Consider the following 15,229-nt stretch of genomic DNA (forward strand, 5'->3'; position numbering starts at 1 on the left):
GAAAGAAACGAACAGAGTTGGGGATTTGTTAGATAATATCGAACAGTCTATCATACGTGTAATAAGGCAATGAGAAATAAAGAATGAGACAAAATGTTTTATGAAGAAATAAATCATGGTCACTTATTTTTTTCCCAAATTTGATGCAAGACATAAATGTGTATTATAAAAACACAAGGCAAAATAAATGGTACGAACAGACTGTCGTACATAGTAGTCCAACTGTTGAAATCCAGATATAAAGAAGAGAATTCTAACCAGGAGGAAAAAAGTGACATGTGATATACAGGGGAACTACAATGAACTTAAGGACTCACTTCTTACTAGAAACTACAGAGACCAGGAGAAAATGGAACAATAGAATAACCATTGCCAATCCACAGTTCTCTATTTAGTGAAAAATATCCTTCAAGGATGATGACAAAATAAGGAGATTTTCAGAAAAAAGACAATTAGGAGTATTTGTAATGGGCATACCTGCACAGTAAGTGTTACGAGAAGTTCTTTTAGCTGAAAAGGATTGATACCAGGCAGAAACTCAGATCTTCATAAAGTCACGAAGAACATCAGAAATTGTAAATACCTGGGACTCCACAAAAGGTGGTTTGCCTTTTGCATTAGACCTTTAAAAAATAAAACATGCTGGGCAAGCATTGCCCAGAGACGGTCCTCCAGTGGTCGTAGCCCTTCCAGCCACCAGACCATGTCTCATGTAGTTGAGCCACCGCTGCCTCTGCACAACCACTACAAGAAGGGCAGCAGCCTCTGCCCCTACCATCTGACCTCAGCAGTTCCTGGGTGGAGCTCCTCATGAACAGCCGCTATGGCAATGGTAGTGGCAGTGGGAGAAATGGGGGCTGGAGCACATACCATTGTCCTCCTCCATGCACAATGGAGACATGGAGAAGGTTCTTCTGGATGCACAGCACAAGTTAGGACAGAGCAATGCAAAGGCAGTTTCCACTGTGACAGCCCTTCCCCACAGGAAGATGGGCAGATCATGTTTGATGTGGAAATGCACAGCAGCAGGGATCACAGCACTCAATCGGAGGAGGAAGTTGTAGAAGGAAAGAAGTTGTTGAAGCTTTAAAGAACAGTTCTTACTGGGTATCCAGCTGGTCCAGTAGACCTGAAAACATTCCACCCAAGGAGTTGCACTTCAGGCACCCTAAATGTTTTGTGTCTTTACGCATGAGGAAAAGTGGAGCCATGAAGGAAGGGGGTATTTTCTCTGCAGAATTTCTGAAAGTGTTCATTTCATCGCTCTTCCTTTTTCACGTTTTGGCTTTGGGGCTAGGCATCTATGTTGGAAAAAGACTGAGCACGCCTTCTGCCAGCACCTACTGAGGGAAGGAAGAGCCCCTGGAAACGAGTGACCTGTGAAGTGGTGTACTGTCCCAGCACTTTATTTGAACTTGAGATCATTGTAAGCATGAGTCAACCTACCACCCTGTTTTTACTTATCCAGTTCCAGTAACTCTCAGATCCAGTATTTTATTCAAATTCTGTTGAGGCATTTTACTAACCTTACTCCCTTTTTGGTCTGTATGACACTTTAGAATTTCCTAACAGAGTTTACTCTTGTTTAGAAATTTGCAAGGGTTTCTTTTCTGCACATGCTACCAGCAGCTTGTCAATAGCTTCATTGACAAAGTACCACCAGGCTTAGACCTGTATCGCTGATGGTATAAATTTTAATCTTGCAACATAACTACCATTTCTCTTAAAACAAGAGCAGATTAGCAAATTATATAAAAGCTTTGTTGTTTACATTTTTTTTCTCCCCAAGACAAAAGCAAGCTTCCCTAAGCTTGAATTTATAGTTACTAAGAAGAAAGTAAAACATAAAGAAAAAAGCAAGATCCAAGGAAAACATATTCTGGGTAATAAGCAATTACTTTAAACTAGCTTTGGAGCCACTTTTTGTCTAAGCCTCCTAATAGCACCTTTTAATTTGCAGGAGGCAGGTTATATAGGTATGAATAGAGTAAGAACTACAATGCATCAGCAGATTTTAATATTAGTATGTTGTAATGCTGTCTTTTCTATGGTGTAGAATCTTTGTTTCTGGTAAGGAACGTCTCAGGCCTAGAAATATATGAAAGTTGCTTTTGAGATTTGTGTGTGTGTGTTTAGTATTTTTTATGTTTATTGGCTGCATGTGAATCATTTGTGACTTTCTTTAAATTTTGAATTTTCTCTAAGAAGAGGCTTTGGAATGAGTTCCAATTTGTAGTTAATTCAGGCTTGTTTTAGAAAGCATCACTTGCACTCTGAAGCCTTTAAACTCTGAAGATAATTGGTTCAGGGTTATTCCAAACATTTGTACAACTTGGAAAAACAGACTTGGGTTGTGGGAACAGTTGATAAGTTCCGAAAAGATGCCATTTGTTTCCTGATCTGTCACTTGATAATGTTCACTGTGTGGACATTAATTCCCAAGGGGATTCTTGTGATCCTGCAGGCACTGGCCATTTTCTCATGTAGCCATCTTGTCAGTTTTCATTAAAGTTCCAGAACGCTCAGATTCCTTTGATAGCATTCTTTTTGCTTGTTTCTAAAATGTGAAGCTTTAGGACCAAATTATTAGAAAGGATCAGGATTACCAGATATTTCAAGTAGATTTTGTTGAGTTTCAGAACACACAGCATGACTCTGAAGGATACTACCCTATGTTTTCTATATAAATAATGACTGCTTATGAGGAAGACATTGCTATTAATTTTGAATATTAATATTGATAGCTAGAGAATCATTGTTACATTAATATTGTTACATTAATATTGGAACATTGTTAACATTAATATTGAATATTCAGAGAACCATTGTTTATTATAAAATTAGCAATCTAGAAGGTTCTAGAAAAGCAGCCACAGTGGCTGTAGCAGCAGTAGCAGCAGCACCAAGCCCGGTGTGGAGGTCCTCCTGGCGGCGTTGTTTCTTGAACAACGGTAGTTCTCACTACAGCGCCAGGACGAGTCCAGCTCGTGTTTGTCCGCGGAGATCTCTCTCATCTTGCTTAACTGCGGGAAATCGGGCTGAAGTGACTGAGCCCACAATGGAAAAAACTTTAGAAACTCTTCCTTTGGAGAGGAAAAAGAGAGAAAAGGAACAGCTCCATACACTATTTATTGGTGGCTTAAGCTTCGAAACCTCAGAAGAAAGTTTGAGGAACTACTACAAGCAATGGGGAAAGCTTATGCCATGTGGTAATGAAGGAACTTACGAGCAAAAATCAAGAGGATTTGGTTTTGTGACTTTCTCATCCATGGCTGAGGTTGATGCTGCCATGGCTGCAAGACCTCATCAACTGATGAGAGAGTCATTGAGCTCAAACATGCTGGGCAAGAGAGGAGTCTGGAAAACCAGGGACTCATGTAACTGTGAAGAAGCTGTCTGTTGGTGGAATTAAATAAGATACTGAGGAACATCACTTTAGAGATTATTTTGAGAAATACGGAAAATTTGATACCATTGAGATAATTACTGATAGGCAATCTGGAAAGAAAAGAGGCTTTGGCTTTGTTACTTTTGATGACCATGATCCTGTGGGTAAAATTGTTTTGCATAAATACCATACTATCAATGGACATAATGCAGAAGTAAGGAAGGCTTTGTCTAGACAATAAATGCAAGAAGTCCAAAGATCTAGGACTGGAAGAGGAGGCAATTTCAGTTTTGGAGATTCACGGGGTGGTGGTGGAAATTTTGGACCAGGACCAGGAGGTAACTTTAGAGGAGGATCTGATGGGTTTGGAAGGTGGACGTGGCTTTGGGGATGACTATAATGAGTATGGAGGTGGACTTGGAGGTGGCAATTTTGGAGGTAGCCCAGGTTATGGAGGAGGAGGACAAGGAGGAGGAAATGGGGGTGGAGGACCTGGCTATGGCAACCATGGTGGAGGCTATGGAGGTGGTTATGACAACTATGGAGGAGGATATTATGGAAGTGGAAATTACGACGATTTTGGAAACTATAACCAGCAACCTTCTAACTATGGTCCAATGAAGAGTGGAAACTTTGGTGGTAGCAGGAACATGGAGGAAACTATGGTCCAGGAGGAAGAGGAGGAAGTGGGAGTTATGGTGGGAGGAGCTGATATTGAGCTTCTTCCTCTTTACCATGGCTTCACTATATAAATAGGAGAGGATGAGACCCCAGAGGTAACAGGACAGCTTCAGGTTATCGAAATAGCAATGTCAAGGAAACTTTTATCTCAGTCATGCATAGATATGCAGTGATGTAGCAGAAGACACCAGAGCAGAAGCAGAGAGCCATTTTGTGAATGAATTGGATTGTTTAATAATGTTACCTTACTGTGGAGGAAGGATTGTATTTTAAAAAAAATGCCTTTGAGACAGTTTCTTAGCTTTTTGTTGGTTCTTGCTAATGGTCTTTGTAAGAGTATAGAAGCATTCCTTCTTTGATAATGTTAAATTTGTAAATTTCAGGTGACATCTGAAACCTTTTTTAAGAAGTTTTGAAAAGCTATTAGCCAGGATCATAGTGTAGTAAGACATAACATTGTTCCTTTAAACAATTTAAGTGTAGGGACCAGCAGTTAGTGTAATGGCTATGTCGTTGGACTCCCACGTAGTCGACCGTGGTTCGAGTCCCGGACCCAGTGGCTTAAACTCACGCTGGGCACGTGTGCGTGCATGCCCAAGATCTCGAGAGGAGAATGGAGGAGAAGGGATTGCGGCGTGGCCATCCCCCCTGGGGGGGTGATTTCTCGCTTTCTATCTCTCTGTCTCTGTCTGTCTGGCGAGTGCACGCACCCTATAGCAAAAACCTCTCCAAAAAAAAAAAAACCCAAAAAACAATTTAAGTGTGTGTGTACAGTTAGGAAGCTGTTGTACATTTATTATTTAATAAAATAATTCTAAAGGAAAAAAATTAGCAATCTATAAAACACATTGACTTGGGACCAGCAGTTGGTGTAATGGCTCTGTCATTGGACTCCCATGTACTCAACCGCAGTTTGAGTCCCGATCTGGTTGCTTAAACTCACGCCTGGCACCTGAGAGGTGACTGGAGGAGAAGGGATTGTGATGTGGCCATCCCTCCAGGGGGAGGGGGGTGATTTCTCATTTTCTGTCTCTGTTTCTCTTTCTGGCAAGCACATGTGCCCTATAGTAAAAACCTCTAAAAAAAAATTACAATTAAAATAAACAAAACACATTGACTTGAGTAAAAACACTATATGACAGGGGCCAGCAAGTGGCGTGGTGGCTAAGGGCTCTGGATTCCCCCATGGCTGACCACAGTTTGAGTCCTGGACCTGGACACTTGGTTTCTCACTTTCCCGTTCTCTCTCTCTCTGTCTCTCTCTGGTCAAATAAAAAAATAAATAAATAAAAAACCAAATAGAATTAAATAAATTAATTAAAAAAAAAAAACCCAAAACACTATATGACAAACAGGTTTGCCAGTTTGCAAAAACTATCTAACTCTTCTCTCTCACATCTAAAGTAGTTTTTTTTGAATTTGAACAATTGATGTCTTAAGTAATTTTGGACATCTTTTTATTATACATTGTTTCTGTCTTACTCTTATACCTGGTAACACTTGATATGCCTTCTGTAACCTATTTATTTCAAATGTTCATATTTCAGTTTCTTTGGGAAGAAAGTAAATCTGATGGCCTGCTGATTTTGAAAAGCCTGAATAGAGACCAGCTGTTAGCATAATGGCTATGTCCCCAGACTCCCATGTAGTCAACCGTGGTTCAAGTCCTGGACCTGGTGGCTTAAACTCTTGCTAGGCGTGTGTGCGTGTTTGCCCAAGATCCTGAGAGGAGAATGGAGGAGAAGGGATTGCGGTGTGGCCAACCCCCCCGGGGGGGTGATTTCTTACTTTCTGTCTCTCTGTCTCTCTGTCTCTCTGACGAGCGCACGTGCCCCATAGCAAAAAAACCTCTCCAAAAAAGAAAAGCCTGAATAAACTGGGAAAGGTTGGGGTTGGTAGCATCGAGATAACTAAATAGATAAACTGAAATAATATACAATTGTATTATAGTTGGAGGGAAAACTAAAACTCTTCTTTAAATAAGAGCAACTTTTTAGAGGCAGCATATGGCCTTCTTTCCAAATTCACTCCTAATTCTATGGATCGTCCAGGTAAACTTGGATACGCTTAACAATTTTTTCAACATTGAAAATAAGTTTAGCTTTCTTTTAAAGTATCTGTGAAATTATGGGCTACTACTTAAAACATGACATGTCACAGAAGTAAGCTGAGCTCATGCAGTATTTATTGATAGCCCTATCACAAGGGGTACATATTTATGCTTCTACTTGGGTTTCTGTTGAACAGAAATAGATTGTACAGTTAGAAAGGACAGTTCAACAATTAACAGTTGTTTTTTTTTTTTTTTTAGAGAGATTTTTGCTATAGGGCGCGTGCGCTCGCCAGACAGACAGAGAGAGACAGAGAGACAGAAAGCGAGAAATCACCCTCCAGGGGGGATGGTCACGCTGCAATCCCTTCTCCTCCATTCTCATCTTGGGATCTTGGGCATGCACGCACACGCGCCCAGCGTGAGTTTAAGCCACTGGGTCCGGGACGTGAACTGCGGTCGACTACGTGGGAGTCCAGTGACATAGCCATTACGCTAACTGGTGGTTCCTCAACAATTAACAGTTGAAAACTTAAGATGAATGTTTAAAAAGATTTACAGGTGTACAATTCATCTCTGAATTGTAGGCTGGCTTCTTTTTTCTTATGTTGGATGAAAACTGGCTTCAAATGTCTGTAAATAGAATCAAGAGGAAAACTGCACAGACTTGTATGTTTTGAAAGTACAATTTACCTTGATGACAGTAAAAAGTATTCACCCTTCTGAAAAATAAAGATCAAGGACTTAACCAGTCAGACGAATTTTTCAATGAACCAGTTGTTGAAAACCTTAGAATTAACTGAGCCCACGTGATTATGCCTTCTTCATCGATTTGGTTAGCACTTTGTATGACTATATACAGTTTACAATACATGACTAACTTGCCATTAAAGTTCTCTCAAAAAAAATTAAAAATAAATAAAACATGTCAGGCTGATAGGTGGCGTGGTGGTTAAGTCACTGGACTCCCACATAGTTAACCACAGTTCGAGTCTGGACCTGGCTGCTTACTTTCTCTGTCTCTCTCTCTGGTGAGTACACATGCCCTAGAGCAAATTAAAAATAATAATAATAAAATTAGATAAATAATTCTATTTTAAAATGCCTGTTTAAATCACAGTTTAATATTTTCTTGTTCTATTTATGTAATATGTAAATGAAGTACGTATAACAACTATGCTGTAAAAAAATGGGTAGGTGTAGATTATGGACCTCTGTGATCCACTGATACGATGTTAAGTATAAGTAGAATAAAAAAATGAAGGGTGTATGTTATAATATAACATACAATATAACATTAATATAACATATAATATAACATATAACAAATAAACTAATAAAAATCATGTAAAGAAATACAGATACAAAGACAATACAAATTTAAAACTGAAAATGAAAAAAAATTGGAAAAAAGTAAAACCCAAAATTCCAGGAAAGGAAGACCAATGATCAAAAAAAAAGAAAGGAAAAGGACAAAAAATAGGCAAGATTTTTGGGACAAAGTAATGATTTATTACCTGTTGTTCCCATATGGACTAGTTTGAGGTGTATTTGATGTTGGGTAAATTCTCTTTATAACCCAAATGATGTATAGCAATCAAATGTACCCCCCCCCCAAAAAAAAAAAAATAAGCAGGGCTGGCAGGTGGCATGGTGGTTAAGGGCACTGAACTCCCACATGACCAACAGCAGTTGAAGTCCCAGACCTGGTCACTTGTTTTCTCATTTTACCCCTTTCTTGCTTGCTCTCACTGGACGAATTTAAATAATAAATAAAGCTACATAAAAGAATTATTTTTAACATAAGAATAATATAAAAAGAGGAAGGAAGGAAGGAAGGAAAGAAGGAAGACGGGAGAGAATGGAAAAGAAAGAAAAACTGGTAGGCCTAAAACCCAATCACATCAATAATTACATGAAACAGTAACGCAATAAAGTAAATATGGTTGTTATGAATAAATTGAAAAACCAAGCCCAGGAGAAATCCTTTTCAGGAATTCAGACAATTAAAGAGTTTCTGCTCAGACTGCACCCTCCAGAAACCAAGATACCCAGACTTATAGGAGAGAAAGGGGGAAAAAATGGAACTACAGAGAAATTGTAGACCGCCTCCTCCTGTATGCCTCTGAACGCTCATATTTAAATTCAGGAAATAGGAAGAAATGTATAATTCATTTGATCACCAAAAACCACCGCAGAGGCACACACACACACACACAAAATGAGAAACCAAGAAAATATCTCTCTCCCAAGGGAAAAGAACAACAACTCATGCACAGACAGTACAATGGAAATCGTGGAAATGTCAGATAAAGAATTTAGAATATTCATAGTGTCAAAGCTAATAGAGATGCAAGAGAAGAGAGACAGTGAACTCCAGAAGATGCAGGAGAAAAGAGTCAATGAGTTCCAGGAGGTGCAGAAGTTCTTGCATGAGGTGAAAGGAAATACACACCATAAAAAAGAATCAAACAGAACTGTTAAAAGTGAAGGCTGTAATACAGGAAATCATAACCTCCCTTGAAAGTATTAAAAGCAGATTAGATCATGCAAAGATCAAATCTCAGATGTAGAAGATGTTAGAACCTCTGTCCTAGAAAAATTCACCAAAAAGACTGAGAAAATAACCCAACAAAATGAAATTTCTATATGAGAAATATTAGATACCATTAAATGTCCAAACATCCAGATAATCAGTATCCCAGAATGTGAAGAAACTAATAAGGACATTGATAATCTATTCTATGAAATCCTGGAAGAAAACTTTCCAAATCTAGAGAGGCATGCAAATATCCAGACCAAGAAATACAAAGAATCCCACATAGAATCAACCCAAGAAGATCTTCTCTAAGGCATACCAGAGCCAGACTGACCAAAACCACAAAGACAAGATTCTAAAATGGGCAAGAGAGAAACATCAAGTTACTTACAAAGGATAGCCCATCAGGCTAACAGAAGATCTCTCAACAAAAGCAATGTGAGGGGAACCAGCAGTTAGCGTAATGGCTATGTCGCTGGACTCCCACATAGTCGACCGCGGTTCGCGTCCCGGACCTGGTGGCTTAAAACTCACGCCAGGCGCATGTGCGTGCATGCCCAAGATCCCGAGAGGAGAATGGAGGAGAAGGGATTGCGGCGTGATCATCCACAATTTCAACCAAGAATTCTGTACCAGGCAAGATTATCCTTCATATGGGAAGAAAAGACCAGAACATTCTCAGATAAACAAAATCTGAAAGAATTTACCAACACCAGTCCAGCTCTCAAGAAGTTCTGAAGGAAGTGCTACACCAGGAAAACTAAAGACAGACACACAGAAAAAGAGCTCAAAAAACAACCAAGAAAATGGCCAACTGAATGGTAGGAACAAGTCCAGAATTGATGTTAACTTCCAGAATTTAAATGGAAAGATCAAACCACAACAGAAGAGAGATTAATTACATGAGACTGAGCTGGTAAAATAGAAATTATGACTTTTGACTAAAACATGACTGATTTTCCCCTATGCTTTGTTTTCCAGGTTTAAGATTTCTTTGTCTTCTTTTGAGCTGTTGATAGGTGCATCCATCTACTATTTGAATAGAATCCTTATCTTTTTCCTGACTTTAAGTCTTAAGCAAATTTTTCTTAATATTTTATGATTTTAATTTATTAAAGCTAAAACTGCTTTACTTGAAAATTTAAAATACATTAAAAAATACCTACTTAATGATAATAGAAAACTATATAGCCTGAACTAGGTGCTAGTAAATGCCCTAATGCCTGACTGACTCGTGACCAGATGTCCAACTTGCAAGAGATTTGCATATCATGGCAGATGCCTCATGGCTCTTGTCTGACCTGGGTCCACTTTTTTTTCTACCAGAACATCAATAACTACTCTCAAGGCAAGCCATTATGAGGATAGAAGTTAGGTTTGGGTGTATTAGTTAGGTGAGACAAGCAACACAGAAAAACATGTAACAAAAGCAGTTTATTATTTACAGATCCAGAGTGAAGGGAGGGCCTGCTGGTGATATGATGGTTGAGGCAGCTGGATCCCACATGGCCAACTGTATAGTTCGAGTTCCTGAACCAGCAGCTTGAAAAACACACCAGGTGCATGTGTGTGCATGCCCAAAATCCTGGGAGGAAAATGGAGGAGAGCGGGTAGAAATGTGACTATCTCTTCTGGGGAGGGTTGCTTTTTTCTCTCTCTCTCATCTTTCAGTAAATAAATGGAAAGAAAAAGAAAAAAAAAAGTAACATAGTGGGATGAAAGCTGGGCATTGCTCTAGATCCTAAGAAAATGAAAGGGACAAAAACATTTTGTACAACTTCCTACCAATAAAGAAATGCACACAACTTAGAGGAAGTAGGCACAATTTTTGAAAAACACAAATTACTAGAATTAACTACAGAAGAAATAGAAAACTTGAATAGCCTTTTTTTCTAATTAAAGAAATTGAATTTATTTAAATGAATTTAAAAGCTTTCCCTGAAAGCGTACTGCAGGCCTACGTGGCTTCACTGGACACAATTACCACACATGTAAAGAAAAAGTAATATAAATTCCACACAAACTCTTCAAGACTATTGAAGATACTTTCAAGTCATTTTTACTAGGCCGTCATCTTGATTCTAAAACCAAACAGAACCATCACAAGAAAACAGAAGATCAATATTTCTCATGAACAGAAATACAAGACTTCTTACCAAACTTTAAACAAATAACATGTAACAATATACCACCAAGTGGAATTTTTTTCTAGGAATGAAAGGTTTGTTGAACATTTTTGTAAAAAAAAATCAATGACTGTAATTCACCATAGTAAAGTAGAAAAAAAACATGGTCATTTCAGTTGGTGTGAAACATGTATTTGACAAAAATCACTCATTTATGATAAACCCAAAAAACTAAATTTCTAAATGTAAAGTTGGTTTAACATCTGAAAATTAACCACTGTAATTCACCATGTTAATAGAATAAAAGAAAAAAAGCAGAAATTTTTAATAAAAGCATAAAAAGCATATGACAAAAATCAGCACAGTCTATGATAGTAACTCTCAGCAAACTAAAAACAGAAGAGAATGTTCTAAACCTGAGTAAGTATCTATGAGAAAACCAGAGCACTAACAACATCCTCAGTGGTGACAGTGTACTGCTTTCTCTTTAAACTCAAGAATAAGACACAGTTAACTGCTTGCTCTAACATTCTGTTCAACACTGTGCTGAATGCCCTCATCATGTTATATGGCAAGGGGAAAAAAAAAAACAGGAAGGAAATACAGATCATAAAAGAAGTAAAACCGAGAAGAAGATTCCTCATGACTCCGGAGAACTAGTGATTTCTGGGAAAAAAGAGAAATGAAGTTTTTCTACTGATTATTCAGCCTCTAGGTCACAAACTTGAGTGGCAGGAAGCCCCTCAAGCCTTCTTTCTGTCTCTGTCTCTCTCTTCCCCTGTCTCTTCTCTCTCTCTCTCTCTTTTTTTTTTTTTGGTAATTTTTCCTTTAAAAAATTTTTTAAAATAAAATATTTTCTCGGCTTTCAGCCTCTCCTTTATCTTGTTGATAATCCCCTCTCCCCCTTCCACCCAGGAGAGGCAAAGGGCAGGCCTTCAAAAGAAGATTCCTCATGGCTCCTGAAAACTAGTGATTTTACACAGCACGCAAGTCTGCGCACGGCCTTCTATTTTTTTGCTTTTTAAAAAGAAATAATTATTTTAGTATTTTTAGTTTTTCCTTCCTTTTTCTCTGTTTCTCTGTTGTTGTTATTGTTGGTTTTTCTCTCGCTGTTTCCTTTTCTTTTTCTTTTATCTCATCTTTCTGCTCCTCAGTCTCCATTCAGTGTGTTTCTAGATGGATCTAAGGAAACTATATCCAAACTTCCAAATACTGTTAGAGTTAACATATTCCTCAATATCTACTGAATCTGCCATCCAAAGGGATCAAAACAGAATGGCAAAGAGATTCCAGATCACCTCTTTCTACACACTCTTGAACGCTCAGATTGAACTTCAAGTTTAGGAAGAAACACACTATCCATCAGATGACTAGAAATCACTGCAGGGTCGCAAGAAAATACCTCTCTTCCAAGGGAAAATAATAACTCCTCTTCATCTGCAGACAGTTCAATGGAAATCATGGAAATGTCTGATAAAGAATTTAGAATATTGGAACCAGCAGTTAGTGTAATGGCTATGTCGCTGGACTCCCATGTAGTCAACCGCAGTTCGAGTCCTGGACCCGGTGGCTTAAACTCACGCCGGGCGTGTGTGGGTGCGTGCCCAAGATCCCGAGAGGAGAATGGAGGAGAAGGGATTGCGGCGTGGCCATCCCCTCTGGGGGGTGATTTCTCACTTTCTGTCTCTCTGTCTCTCTCTGTCCTTCTGGTGAGTGCACACGCCCAATAAGAAAAAAACTCTCCAAAAAAAAAAAGAATTTAGAATATCCATAATGGCAATGCTAACAGAGATGGAAGAGAAGAGAGACAATGAACTGCAGAAGAGAAAGGAGAAAGGAGTTGACAAATTCCAGGTGAGGAAATTCTTGCAAGATCTAAAAGAGGGATTACACACTATAAAAAAAAAATCAAAAGGACCTATTAGAGATGACGGATGTAATACAGGAAGTCAAAATCTCCCTTGAAAGTATTAAAAGCAAACTAGATTGTACAGAAAATAGGATCTCAGATGCAGAAGAGAAAATTATTGGTCTAGAAAAATTCACCACGAAGACTGAGAAAATTGCCCCCAAAATGAGAATAATATATGAGAAATACTTGGGACCAGCAGTTAGTGTAATGGCTATGTAACTGGACTTAAATGTAGTCAATCATGGTTCGCGTCCTGGACCCGGTGACTAAAACTCATGCTGCACATGTGCATGTGTGCCCAAGATCCCAAGAGGAGAATAGAGGAGAAGGGATTGCGGTGTAGCCATCCCCCGGGGGGTGATTTCTCGCTTTCTGTCTCTCTGTCTCTCTTGTCTGTCTGGTGAGCGCACGTGCCCTATTGCAAAAACCTCTCCAAAAAAAAAAAATATATGAGAAATACTAGATATATGAGAATTACTAGATACTATCAAACACCAAACATCCAGATAATTGATATCACAGAAGGTGAAGAGACTCATAAGGGCACTGGTAATCTATTCCATGAATTCCTGCAAGAAAACTTTCCAAACCTAGAGAGGCACTCAAAAATCCAATCCCAAGAAATGCAATGGACCCCAAATAGAATCAACCGAAAAAAATCTTCTCTAAGACACATTATAGCCAGAATGACCAAAACCACAAAGACAAGATACTAAGATTGACAAGAGAGAAACGGCAAGTTACCTACAAAGGATATCCCATCAGGGTAACAGTAGATCTCTCATTGGAAACAATGCACGTGAGGAAAAATGGAAAAATATATTCAGAATGCTAAGGTAAAAGCAATTTCAACCAAGAATACTGTACCCAGCAAGATTATCCTTCATATGGGAAGAAAAGACATTCTCAGATAAACAAAAGCTGAAAGACTATCAGCGCCAGACCAAATCTCCAAGAAGTTCTCAAGGGAGTGCTACATCAGGAAAATTAAATGCACACACATAGAAAAACAAGTTCAGAAACTAAGAAAATGGCCAACTTAATCATAGGGACAAGTCTGGAGTTGAATATTATATCTCAGAATTTAATTGGGAAGATCAAACCACAACAAACGATAGACTTAAATACATGATACTTAACAGTGAAATAGCATTTTATGACTTTTGACTGAAACATTGCTGATTTTCTTCTGGGGGTTGTCTGGTTTTAAGGATTTTCTTCCTGTCTTGAGCTGTCGATAGTTCACGTACCTACTGTTTGACCAGAATCCTAACCTGTTTCCTGGCTTTATGTTTTTAACGAAGTTCCTTAGCATTTCTTTGATTTATTAAAGCTAAAACTGCTTTTCTTGAAATTACCAGCTTAACTTGTTATTGAAAGTAGTTAGATTATTTAAGAAATTGTGTGATCAATAAAATGTGGGGGGTAAAGAAATGAAAAGACAACTGTAGACACCAGAGATAGTGTGAGAAGAGGGTGGGAAAGGGCAGAGGGTCATAAATAGGGGTAATGTATGTGTATGTGTGTGTGTGTATATATACACATACATACATATATGAAACTAGAAATGGAGAATTATTGACGATAACATGCATGATTAAGCCACTATGCAGTATATTCCGGATGGGAAATCACATTTTGTATGCTGTGACAGTGCTTAGGGAATGAATGTAAATTAATTAATTAAAGAAATGTTTCAGGGAAAAAAAATCTAAAATTTTTTCTTGAAATTAAAAAAAATGCATGAAAAATACTTTTTTTTTTTTTTTTGGAGAGGTTTTTGCTTTAGGGCTTGTGTACTTGCCAGAAAGAGAGAGAAAAGAGATAGAAAGTGAGAACTCACCCCCCAGGGGAAATGGCCACCGCGCAATCCCTTCTCCTCCATTCTCCTCTCAGGATCTTGGGCACGCATGCTCATGCGCCCAGTGTGAGTTTAAGCCACCGGGTCCAGGACTCGAACCATGGTCGGCTACAAGGGAGTTCAGCGACACAGCCATTACGCCAATTGCTGGTCCCCAAAATACTTATTTGATGACTGCAGTAAGCTATATATGTTCATTCACTCACTAAAGTCAGACTTGTATTCATGGATATGTATATATCAGCTGTGCTTGCTATTGAAAATATTAGATTAATTAAGATCTTTAGTGAATCAGTAAAATGTGGGGAGAGGGGAAGGCATAGAAAGCAATTGTGGGATACCAGAGATAGTGTGGTAGGAGGGTGGGAGATGGCAGAAGGTGAGAGAGAGGCAATCAAGGATGGGAATAAAAGTAAAATATACAGGAAACAAGAAATGGAAAATTATTTGTTGATGATAACACGTATGTGCTTGATTGAGCCTATATACAGTGTATTCTGGATGGAAAATCTCATTTTGTGTGCTGTAATGATGTACAGTGAATGAATGTAAATAAATAAATAAATAAAGTAAAACCATCTTTGTTTGTAGACAACACGATTTGGTATGTAGAAAATCTTAGTAATCTACATTAAAAGTACTGGAACTGGCGGCTGGGGGCTCCTGCCCCTG

General features: G+C 38.5%; 1 protein-coding gene and 2 pseudogenes across 1 annotated transcript in view; all 3 read left to right on the top strand.

Annotated features, from left to right (window-relative positions):
• NEDD4 (NEDD4 E3 ubiquitin protein ligase) overlaps nucleotides 1-15,229 on the top strand; it is a 166,440-nt gene that overhangs the window by 3,281 nt on the left and 147,930 nt on the right. The gene's annotated exons all lie outside the window — the stretch shown is intronic.
• LOC102483614 (BCL2/adenovirus E1B 19 kDa protein-interacting protein 3-like pseudogene) lies at nucleotides 704-1,404 on the top strand (annotated as a pseudogene).
• Nucleotides 3,059-4,142, top strand: LOC102483202 (heterogeneous nuclear ribonucleoproteins A2/B1 pseudogene; annotated as a pseudogene).

This window comes from Tupaia chinensis, unplaced genomic scaffold (genome assembly GCF_000334495.1).
Source record: "Tupaia chinensis unplaced genomic scaffold, TupChi_1.0 Scaffold141943_1, whole genome shotgun sequence".
In the NCBI taxonomy this organism is placed as follows: Eukaryota; Metazoa; Chordata; class Mammalia; order Scandentia; family Tupaiidae; genus Tupaia; species Tupaia belangeri.